This window comes from Lipotes vexillifer, unplaced genomic scaffold (assembly GCF_000442215.2).
Source record: "Lipotes vexillifer unplaced genomic scaffold, Lipotes_vexillifer_v1.1 scaffold477, whole genome shotgun sequence".
Classification (NCBI taxonomy): Eukaryota; Metazoa; Chordata; class Mammalia; order Artiodactyla; family Lipotidae; genus Lipotes; species Lipotes vexillifer.
The window spans coordinates 4618611-4629469 of NW_006770652.1; the positions used below are offsets into that span (position 1 = coordinate 4618611).

Consider the following 10859-nt stretch of genomic DNA (forward strand, 5'->3'; position numbering starts at 1 on the left):
TATTATGCCAGTTCATTTTATGTAATTGGGTCAGTTTACATAGAGGAAATCTTTAGTTAGGGCTTGTGAATTATGATTAAAAAGTTCATTGATTATCAAAATGATTACAAAAAGTAAGAAAACATTTATTGACTGCTTACCGTGTGCTATGCCTGAACATATTACTTGGTTAATGGGATTATCAGACAACCAGAAGCCCAGGTTTGTTTGTTTGTTTTTTTTTAATTTGGTGAAAATCTCTAGACTTGTACTTGTGGGGTTTTAATGCCTTAGTAATCAAAAGTAGCTGGACTTATTTTTTTCCCTAGCATTTAACTCGCTGGCTTAGCATCTTGTCATCTTGTACTACCTGGGAGTCATAATTGAGAATATTATTTTCAGTGCTGTAGAAGAGATTGGGATGATTCAAACAGTTGTTAAGAACATGGGGTTAAAATGTAGAAATACTTATACACAACTAATGGAACTTAAGTAAATAAGACTTACTGTGTCAGTGCCATCACCTAATAGTTAGCATTTTTTGGATTTGGTATATTTACTCAGTAGAGAAATAGTGTCAGTTGACATTTCTGTAGGATCCTGGCACTATGGCATATAAAAAAGTTGGGAGCGCTTGGATTGCCTTGTGGGAAAACTTTGGATTTTTAGCTAATGGCTTAGTTAATCTTCATAATAGTGCAGAGGAAAAGTCTTTCAAATATTGCTCAGAAGTGGTCAGATTTGTCAGGAATGTACCCAGTAATAGAGGGAAAGGAGAACTTTGTGTGCTTCAGATATGCTTTTTTCGGTTTTTTTCCCCACATGCACACTTAACTATGTTTTGGATGAATTAGAGTCTATATATGTTAGAAATCTTTTACAGATAAAATTGGTAGTCAATTACTTATTATGTATGGAAGTGAAAAAAAAATTACAAGTTAGGATCAGATGAAAAAAATGATCCTGCTGAGGATACTGGTACTTTACTTCAGGAAGAAATGGAAATTAGTGGTCAGGACAGTTTTGTATTATCTTAGAAAAATGTGAGCAAGCAAATCCTTTATGTGTTTCTCTGGTAACAAGTCTGTTTCCTGTTAAAGGGCACTGTTAGCAGATGAAGACCTTTGATAGGTACATAAACAAGGATTTAATAACTGTCAAACTAAGTTAATGAAAGTAAAATAATGGACAACTGAACTATGGTGAGAAGCAAAATTCAATTCAATAGAAATCTATATTTCAGGTTCCTATACTAGGCACTGGAGGATACAGAAATAAATGTCACTTGGTTTTCAAGGACCTCACAGTCAAGTAGGTGAGAGTTATATAAAGTGATACATTATAGGGAGAGCACTGATTGGGAAGGAATGGGATTCTGAAAGTTAGGAGTGTGTGGGAAGAGATGAAGCTAGAGACATCGAGCCCCTGAATTTTGATGAGTATTTTTTGCCAGTGGGAGCATCCTTCCCACCCTCAATGGTAGTGGCCTCTCTACCCACAGTGGTAGCTACTTCCTCACTCCCAGTGGGAGTATCCTCTCCACCCGTGTCTGAGATCTGAGGGGATTAATTCTGCATTAATGGCAGCCCCTGAGGCAGTTGCCAGGCAAGACAATGCTGATCTCCTCAGGACCTGCCCCCAACACTTTTCTTTGCTTCTAGATCTATGACTAGACTGAAATCCCAGCAGGCTTCTAAAGGTGAGGTACAAAGTGTGACTCATGGGGAAATGTACTATACTCCAAAAGAACTACTTGAACTTTCTAATTTATACAGACAAATCCAGGGAACATGTGTGGGAATGGATACTAAAGGTGCAGCATAATCATGAAAAGAACATAAAGTTGGACCAGGCAGAATTTATTGATTATGTGCTCACTAAGCAGAGATTCTGCATTTGGTGTGGTTGTTTGGCTGAAATATGGACCAAAAGGTGGCTCACAGTGAGTGAGCTGGAAATGCTGGGCCTACCTGTCTTTGTTTACTGTAGAGGAAGGGAGTCAAGGGCTTAGGGAGATTGGAATGTTAGAGTGGATTTGTCATTTAGGAAGAGCTCACCCAAGCTGGGAGGGTCCAGGAGGCATAGCTTTCACCAATATTACGAGATAAATGAGGGGAGCCCTGACATCCTTGAAGAGCTCTGTGATTGCTTCAGTAGGCATGCAGTCACTGAACTGGGAAACCTAAATGCAATGGGAGTAAATGAATTCCACGGTGGCAGGGGCCGAGTAATGACATCCATCTGTCAAAGGCAAGGTGAGGGTGGTTTGGGCAGCAGAGTCAAAGTGGCAATTAGAATAGTCTGATTTAGGCAGAACAGTGGTGTTGGTTAGTTGATCATGGTGTTCCTAGGAGTGAAATAGATAGGAAGCCTACTAAATTCTTACTTGATCTGTATAAACAGAAAAGTTCTAGGTCAAGTGAACAGAAGTCTAGCCTGAATCAGAAAAAACAGAGTCATGACCTATCAATCAATTCTGAGACTTGAATTTTTACAGACCTAGAACCCCTTGAATGAAGAGGTCCCTTGAGGAAGGACCCTGGTACATTGCCAAAATTTACTGTCAGTCTTTCTGTCAGCCCTTCCTAAAGGGTTCTGCGGCCTTTCATCATGGTAATTGTGCATTGGGGAAAAGGAAATAATCACACCTTTCAAGGACTGCTGGATACTGGCTCTGAATTGGCGCTAGTCCCATGAGACCCAAGTTGTCCCTTTGGTCCATCGTCAGAATAGGGGCTTATGGAGGTCAGGTAATCAATGAAGTTTTAGCTCAGGTCTGTCTCACAGTGGGCCCAGTGGGTCCTCAAATCCATCCTGTAGTTATACCTCCAGTTCCAGAATGCATAATTGGAATGGATACAGCAGCTATCACAGTCCCCACATTGGTTATCTGACCAGTGGAGTGAAGGTGATTATGGTCAGAAAGGTCAAATGGAATTGCTTCACTAGAATTGCTTCAACCTAAGAAAAGAGTAAACCAAAAGCAATACCTCATATCTAGGGGGATTGCAGATATTAGTGCCACCATCAAGGATATGAAACATGCAGGGTTGGTGATTCCCACCACTTCTGCATTCATCTGATCTGTTTGGCCTGTGCAGAAGACAGATGGATCTTAGAGAATGACAGTGGATTATTGTAAGCTTAACCAGGTGGTGATTCCAATTGCAGCTGCCATATATAGTTTTATTGCTTGAGTAGATTAACACATTCCCTGATGACTTGTATACAGCTATTGGTCTGGCAGATGCTTTTGTCTCCATCTCTGTCAGCAAGGTCCAACTGAAATAGTTTGCTTTCAGCTGGCAAGGCCAGCAGTACACCTTCACTGTCCTACCTGAGGGGTAGGGCTCTGCAGCCCTACGTCATAATTTAGTTTGTGTGGATCTGTATCACTTTTCTCTTTCACAAGGTATCATCACACTGGTCCATTAAATTGAGGACAGTATGTTGATTGGACCTAGTGAGCAAGAAGCAGCAACTTCTCTAGACTTAGTAGTAAGACATTTTAGTGTCAGAGAGTCGGAAACAAATCTGATAAAAGCTAAGGGGCCTTCTACCTCAGTGAAATTTCTGGGGGTCTAGCGGTGTGAGGTATCTTGAGATATCCCTTCTAAGGTTAAGACAAGGATAAGTTGTTACATCTGGGCCTTCCTGAAACCAAGAAAGAGGCACAACATCTAGTGGGTCTCTCTGGATTTTAGAGAACATATTCCTCATTTAGGGTATGTTACTCTGGCACATTTACTGAGTGACTCAAAAAGCTGCTAGTTTTGAGTGGGACCCAGAATAAGAGAAGACTCTGCCACAGGTCCAGGCTGCTGTTCAAGCTGCTCTGTCAGTTGGGCCATATGTTCCAACAGATCTAGCAGTCCTTGAAGTGTCAGTGGCAGATAGGGATGCTGTTTGGAGCTTTTGGCAGGTTCCTTTAGGAGAATCAGAGTGTAGGCCCTTAGGATTTTGGACCAAAGCCCTGCCATCCTCTGTGGATAACTGTGCCTCTTGAGAAGCAGCTGTTGGTCTACACTTGGGCCTTAGAGACTGATTGCATAACCATGGGCCACCAAGTTACCATGTGACCTTAGCTGCCCATCATGAAGTGAGTGTTATCTGACCCACCAAGCCATAAAGTTGGGCACGTGACACAGCAGCACTCCATCATCAAGTGGAAGTGGTATATATCTGATCAGGCCCGAGCAGGCCCTGGAGGCCCAGATAAGTTGAAGAAATGGCCCAAATGTCCATGGGCCCCACTCTGCTACAGTGTCTTCTTTATCCAGACTGCACCTCTGGCTTCATGGGAAGTTTGCTAACATCAGTTCACAGAAGAGAAGACTCAGGCCTGTTATATAGATGGTTTTGCAGGATATGCAGGCAGCACCAGAAAGTGAATGGCTGCAGCCCTACATCCCCCTTTCTGGGACATCCCTGAAGGATAGTGATGAAGGGAGATCCTCCCAGTGGGCAGAACTTCAGGCAGTGCGCCTGGTTGTTTACTTTGCTTGGAAGGTCAAATGGCCAGACATACAATTGTATATTGATTCATGGCTTATGACCAATGGTTTGGCTGGATGGTTAGGGACTTGGGAGAAACATGGTTGGAAAATTGGTGACAAGGAAATTTGGGGAAAAGGTGTGGATAGACCTCTTTGAATGGGCAAAACATGTGAAGATATTTGTGTACCATGTGAATGCTCACTAAAGAGTGATCTCAGCAGAGGAAGATTTTAATAATCAAGTGGATAGGATGACTCACTCATTCTGTGGATACCAGTCAGCCTCTTTCCCCTGTCACCCCTGTCATTGCCTCGTGGGCTCATAAGCAAAGTGGCCATGCTGGCAGCGATGGAGGTTACACATAGGCTAAGCAACACACTTCCACTCATCAAGGCCAACCTGGGCTATGGCCACTGCTGAGTGCCCAATCTGTCATCAGCAGAGACTAACACTGAATCCTTGATATATGGCACCATTCTTTGGGGTGATTAGCCAGCTAAGTGGAGGCAGGTTGGTTATACTAAACTACTCCCATAATTGAAGTGGCAGCGATTTATTCTTACTGCAGTAGATGTTTACTTCGGATATGGACTTGCCTTCCCTACATGCAGTGCTTCTGCCAAAACTGTCATCTCTGGACTTATAGAATGCCTCATTCACCACATAGTATTCCATATAGCATTTCTTCTGATCCAGGAACTCACTTCACAGCAAGAGAAGTGCAGCAGTGGGCCCATGTTCATGGAATTCATTGGTCTTATCTTGTTTCCTGCCATCCTGAAGCAGCTGGCTTGACAGAATGGTGGAATGGTCTTTTGAAGACTAAGTTATGGTGCCAGCAAGGTGTCAGTATCTTGCAGGACTGGTGCAAGGTTCTCCACAAGGTTGTATATACTTTGAATTAGCATACAGTATATGGTGCTGTTTCTTCCATAGCCAGGGTCACAGGTCCAAGAATCAAGGGGTGGAAATGGGAGTGGCACCATTCACTATTACCCCTAGTGAGCCACTAGCAAAATTTTGGTTCCTGTTTCTATGACTTTCTGCTCTGCTGGCCTATAGGTCTTAGTTCCAAAGGGAGGAATGCTTCCACCAGAAGACACAGTGATTCCATTGAATTGGAAATTAAGACTACTGCCCAGCCACTTTGGACTCCTCATGCCTCTGAATCAACAGGCAAAGAAGGGAGTTGCTGTGCTGGCTGGGGTGACTGATCCTGACTACCAAGGGGATATTGGACTACTATTCCACAATGGAGGTAAGGAAGAGTGTGTCTGAAATGCAGGAGATTTTTTTAGGGCATCTCAGTATTATCATGCCCTGTGATTAAAGTCAATGGAAAACTAAAACAGCCCAATTGAGGGAGGACTACTGATGGCCCAGAACCCTCAGGAATGAGGATTTGGGTAACTCCATGAGGTAAAGAACCATGACCAGCTGAATTGCTTGCTGAAGACAAAAGGAATACAGAATGGGTAATGGAAGAAGGCAGTTATAAATACCAGCTACAACCATTTGACCAGTTACAGAAATGAGGACTGTAATAGTCATGAGTATTTCTTCCTTATTTTGCTATGAATACGTGTCTGTGTGTGTGTGTGTGTGTGTGTGTGCGCGCGTGCGCACGCGTGTGTGTATGGCAATATATATGTAAACTATCTTTGCTTTTTTCCTCTCTTAACCACTTATCATGTAACATAAAATGCATTAGGTGTATATCGTAGTATTTTAAGTATCGGTAACTTTACAGCATAGTATTTAAATTTTGGGATATCAAGGAGAAGAGTAAATATCACTCAAGGACTTTACCTCCTCTTCTGGAGAAGAGGTTAGTGTGTTTCCAGTTGTGCACAGGGTAGCTATATCACACTTTATGACCTTGGTATAAAAGAATTATGTCCTTATTTGGAGATTAAGTATGGTTTAAGAGATGAGTATGGGTGCCAGGTAGACAAGGGGTAGACTTGTGATGGTTAATTTTAGGACCGTGGGGTGCCCAGATAGTTGATCAAACTTTATTCTGAAGGTGTTTGTGAGATTAGCATTCGAATTACTAGACAGAGTAAAGCAGATTGCCCTCATCCAATCATTTGAAGACCTGAATAGAACAAAAAGCTGAGTAAGATGGAACTTCTGCCTGATTGCTTGACTGGGACATTGGTCTTCTCCTGCACTTGGACTGGGACTCTTTGGATGCAGACTGGAACCGCACCATGCGTTCTGGGTTTCCAGCTTGCCAACTGCAGATCTTGGGACTTCTTAGCCTCCATAATCTTACAAGCCAGTTCCTATTAATCTAGTTCCCTCTCTCTTTCTCTCTGTCTCTCTGTCTCTTTGTATGTATATACGTGTGTATATATGTATGTAGTATATATGTACATATATAAAATGTATATATAAAATATAAAATTATTAAAATTATATACTATTATAAAAATAATAGTTACAAAGGTAATCAAAACAGTATGGTACTGGCACAAAAATGGAAACAGTGATCAGTGGGACAGGTTAGAAAGCTCAGAAATAAACCCACGCACCTGTGGTCAATTAATCTACAACAGAGGAGGCAAGAATATACAAGAAAAGACAGTCTCTTCATTAAGTGGTGCTGGGAAAACTGGACAACTGCATGTAAAAGAATGAAATTAGAACATTCTTTAACACCATATACAAAAATAAACTCAAAATGGATTAAAGAGCTAAATGTAAGGCTGGATACTGTAAAACAGAGGAAAACGTAGGCAGAAAACTCTGTGACATAAATTGCAGTAGTATCTTTTTGGATCCACCTCCAAAAAGTAATGAAAATAAAAACAAAAGTAAAGAAATGGAACCTAATTAAACTCAAAAGCTTTTGTACAGCAAAGAAAACCATAAGCAAAACGAAAAGACAGCCCACACAATGGGAGAAAGTATTGCAAATGATGCGACTGATGGGATTAATCTCCAAAATACACAAACAGATCATGAAGCTTAATATAAAAAAAAAAAAAAATCAAAAAATGGGCAGAAGACCTAATAGACATTTCTCCGAAGAAGATATACAAATGGCCAAAAAGCACATGGAAAGATGCTCAACGTTGCTAATTATTAGAGAAATTCTAATCAAAACTACAATGAGGTATCACCTCACATGGGTCAGAATGGCCATCATCAAAAAGTCTACAAACAGTAAATGCTGGAGAGGATGTGGAGAAAAGGGAACCGTCCTACACTGATGGTAGTAATGTAAATTGTACAACCACTATGGAGAACAGTATGGAGGTTCCTTAAAAAGCTAAAAATAGAACTACCATATGATCCAGCAATCCCACTCCTGGACATATATCTAGAGGAAACCCTAATTTGAAAAGATATATGCACCCCAGTGCTCCTTGTAGCACTATTTACAATTGCCAAGACATGGAAGCAGCCTAAATGTCCATCAACAGAGGAATGGATAAAGAAAATGTGGTACATATATGCAATGGGATATTATTCAGCCATGAAAAAGGAATGAAATAATGCCATTTGCAGCAATATGGATGACCTAGAGATTATCATACTAAGTGAAGTAAGTCAGAGAAAGACAAATACCATATGATATCACATAAGAGGAATCTAAAAAAAAATGATACAAGTGAACTTATTTACAAAACAGAAACTGACTCACAACCTTTGAAAACAAACTTGTGGTTACCAAAGGGGAAAGGTGGGGGGGGGGAGGGATAAATTAGGAGTTTGGGATTAACATATACACACTACTATATATAAAATAGATAATCAACAAGGACCTCCTGTGTAGCACAGGGAACTCTACTCAATATTCTGTAATAACCTATATGGGAAAAGAATCTGAAAAATAGATGTATGTATATGTATAACTGAATCACTTTGCTGTACACCTGAGACTAGCACAACATTGTAAATCAACTATACTCCAATATATAATAAATTAAAAATGTATCTAAATATTAAAAATAAATGTATCTAAATATTAAAAATAAAATGTATTATTATAAAAAATAATTATATACATATAATTATTATTTTTTGTACAGCTGATCCTTGAAAAATATGGGGGTTGGGTGCTGAACCTTGCGTAGTCTATTATCTGACTGTAATTTTCTAGTTGACCTGCTGTATCTGTGGTTCTGCATCTGTGGCTTCTACCAACCATAAATCATGTAGTATTGCAGTAAGTATTTATTTGAAAAAAATTTGCATATAAGCGGACCCATGCAGTTCAAACCCGTGTTGTTCAGGGGTCACCTGCGTTTATCGGGAGGACCCTAATACACTCACCATAGAAATAAAAAATTAATTGACTATTTCCTCTTCCAGTACAACAAACAGGGTGTCTTTGGCAAGGTGGAATGTCAAATATGGGGCTAATAAAAATTTTTAAAGAATACATGGTCATCTTACCACTGTATGAAGAAGAGTGGCCTTGCAGTTTGCTTCATAAATTGCTTTCATTCCTTACAGTATTCCAAATCTCACATGATAAAGAAATGACTGTGAGATACTGAGTTCTAGTATAAGGATAATTTATAGTAAAACTCTTAGAAATCATGGCTGGGATCCCAGAATTAATTAATCTCAGACACAGTCAAACAGTGTACCTGTATCACCAAGTATATTGACATTTAACAACAGTCTATAAGGATTATTGACAGGTATATACTTTTGACTTAAATGTATTTGGTAAAACTCAGTTACTGTTATTGCTATTGTTCTTTGACCTTTTATTTTTACCACAGTCTCAGATTATGGAAAATAGTCATTATGCTAAGAAGTTAATCACATATGCTGGAGAGAGATTTAATGAATATAGTAAAATGGAATAATATGCCTGATAAGGTACTATTTACTAAAATAAAAAAGAGGGAAAAAAATCTATGAACAGCAGTACCCAGTACTTAGTTTTCATTTTTTAAAAAGTAAAGTAAACTGAAGGAGCAATCATAAAGTCTACAGGATTTCCCCTTTTGTAAAAAGTTCTTAGGGAAAAAGAATGATTGTTTGGATACTTTCAGCATTTAAACCTGGTTAATTACCACACATTCTTTCCGTTGTGATTGTGTAGCAGTGTTGAGGTCCAGAATCATGCAAAAAAATTTTTTTTTTAAATCGACTCTCAGTAGACTTGTTTCTCCGTGTCTCTGATGTTGGATTACATAGCAAGTGTTTGTTGGTTCTCAGGCTTGGAAAATGTGTAGTGGTTTTCTAAGCAAATCTTCATTCCTCTGCAATTCAGTTACTTTAACGTGGTGCCAATAATTAAAAGAAAATATATATTCTGCCTCAAAAATATCACAGAACTAGATATTCTAATCAAGACAGGTGTACATCTTTTTGGGAGCTTATGTGTAATGAGTTGTGGACGTTGTCAATTTTCAAGGAAGAAGGAAACCATAACAGTTGAATAAAACACCACTAATTGGTTGTATATGTGGAGAAGTTGGGGCATACGTTTCTGTGTGTGGGAACTGTAGCATTATTTCATGTAGTTATCTGTTCTTATCCATTCTTAAAAGAACATAATGGGGGCTTCCCTGGTGGTGCAGTGGTTGAGAGTACGCCTGCCGATGCAGGGGACACGAGTTCGTGCCCTGGTCCGGGAAGATCCCACATGCCGCGGAGCGGCTGGGCCCGTGAGCCATGGCCGCTGAGCCTGCGCGTCCGGAGCCTGTGCTCCGCACGGGAGAGGCCACAACAGTGAGAGGCCTGCGTACCGATAATGGGCAATTGTTCAGAGCAATGTTGTTATAATTATAATATAATAAACAGAAAATGCTGTTCATCTATGAAATTGAAACTGAAATTTGTTGATGACTTTCAGTGTATATGTGTGGGTTGAGAGAAAGTCATTGTGAGGCATATAAATAGAATGTTGCTTTTACTTTATGATATTGTTTTGACCTTTCAGAATATCATGAAGCTATCAGGGAATATCATAAACATCAAGGAATCAGTCGTAATGATGGTGAAGGAACCAACGTTTAGGAGAATTACACCTTTGTTCACATCACTACCATTGCTTTCATGTTACCCGTAGTGTGTAAACCTTTTTCTCATAAGAAAATTATGGCCCAGAGTAAGCCTTTAACATATGATCAGGTAACATATTATCAGGGAATATGCAAAAATGAACTAGATGGTTGTACTGTGGTACTGACAGCAGAGATGCTAGCACAGAATAGGACACATAATTGAATATATATGTGTATTAACACACATATGTCCATATGTATATGTTTTACATTAAATTGCTTGGGAATATTGAAATCCTTCAATTCATTGTATTCTTTAAATATTATAGTAGTAGTTTACACATAATCAAGTTTGTGCATATTTGAGTTGTGTGTAGCTCTTGGACAAGTTTTAGGAAAATTTCGGAA

General features: G+C 39.7%; 1 pseudogene; it reads left to right on the forward strand.

The window, feature by feature from the left end:
- The first annotated feature begins 100 nt into the window (after positions 1–100).
- On the forward strand, positions 101–6020 carry LOC103087121 (putative inactive deoxyuridine 5'-triphosphate nucleotidohydrolase-like protein FLJ16323 pseudogene; annotated as a pseudogene).
- The last annotated feature ends 4839 nt before the right edge of the window (positions 6021–10859 follow it).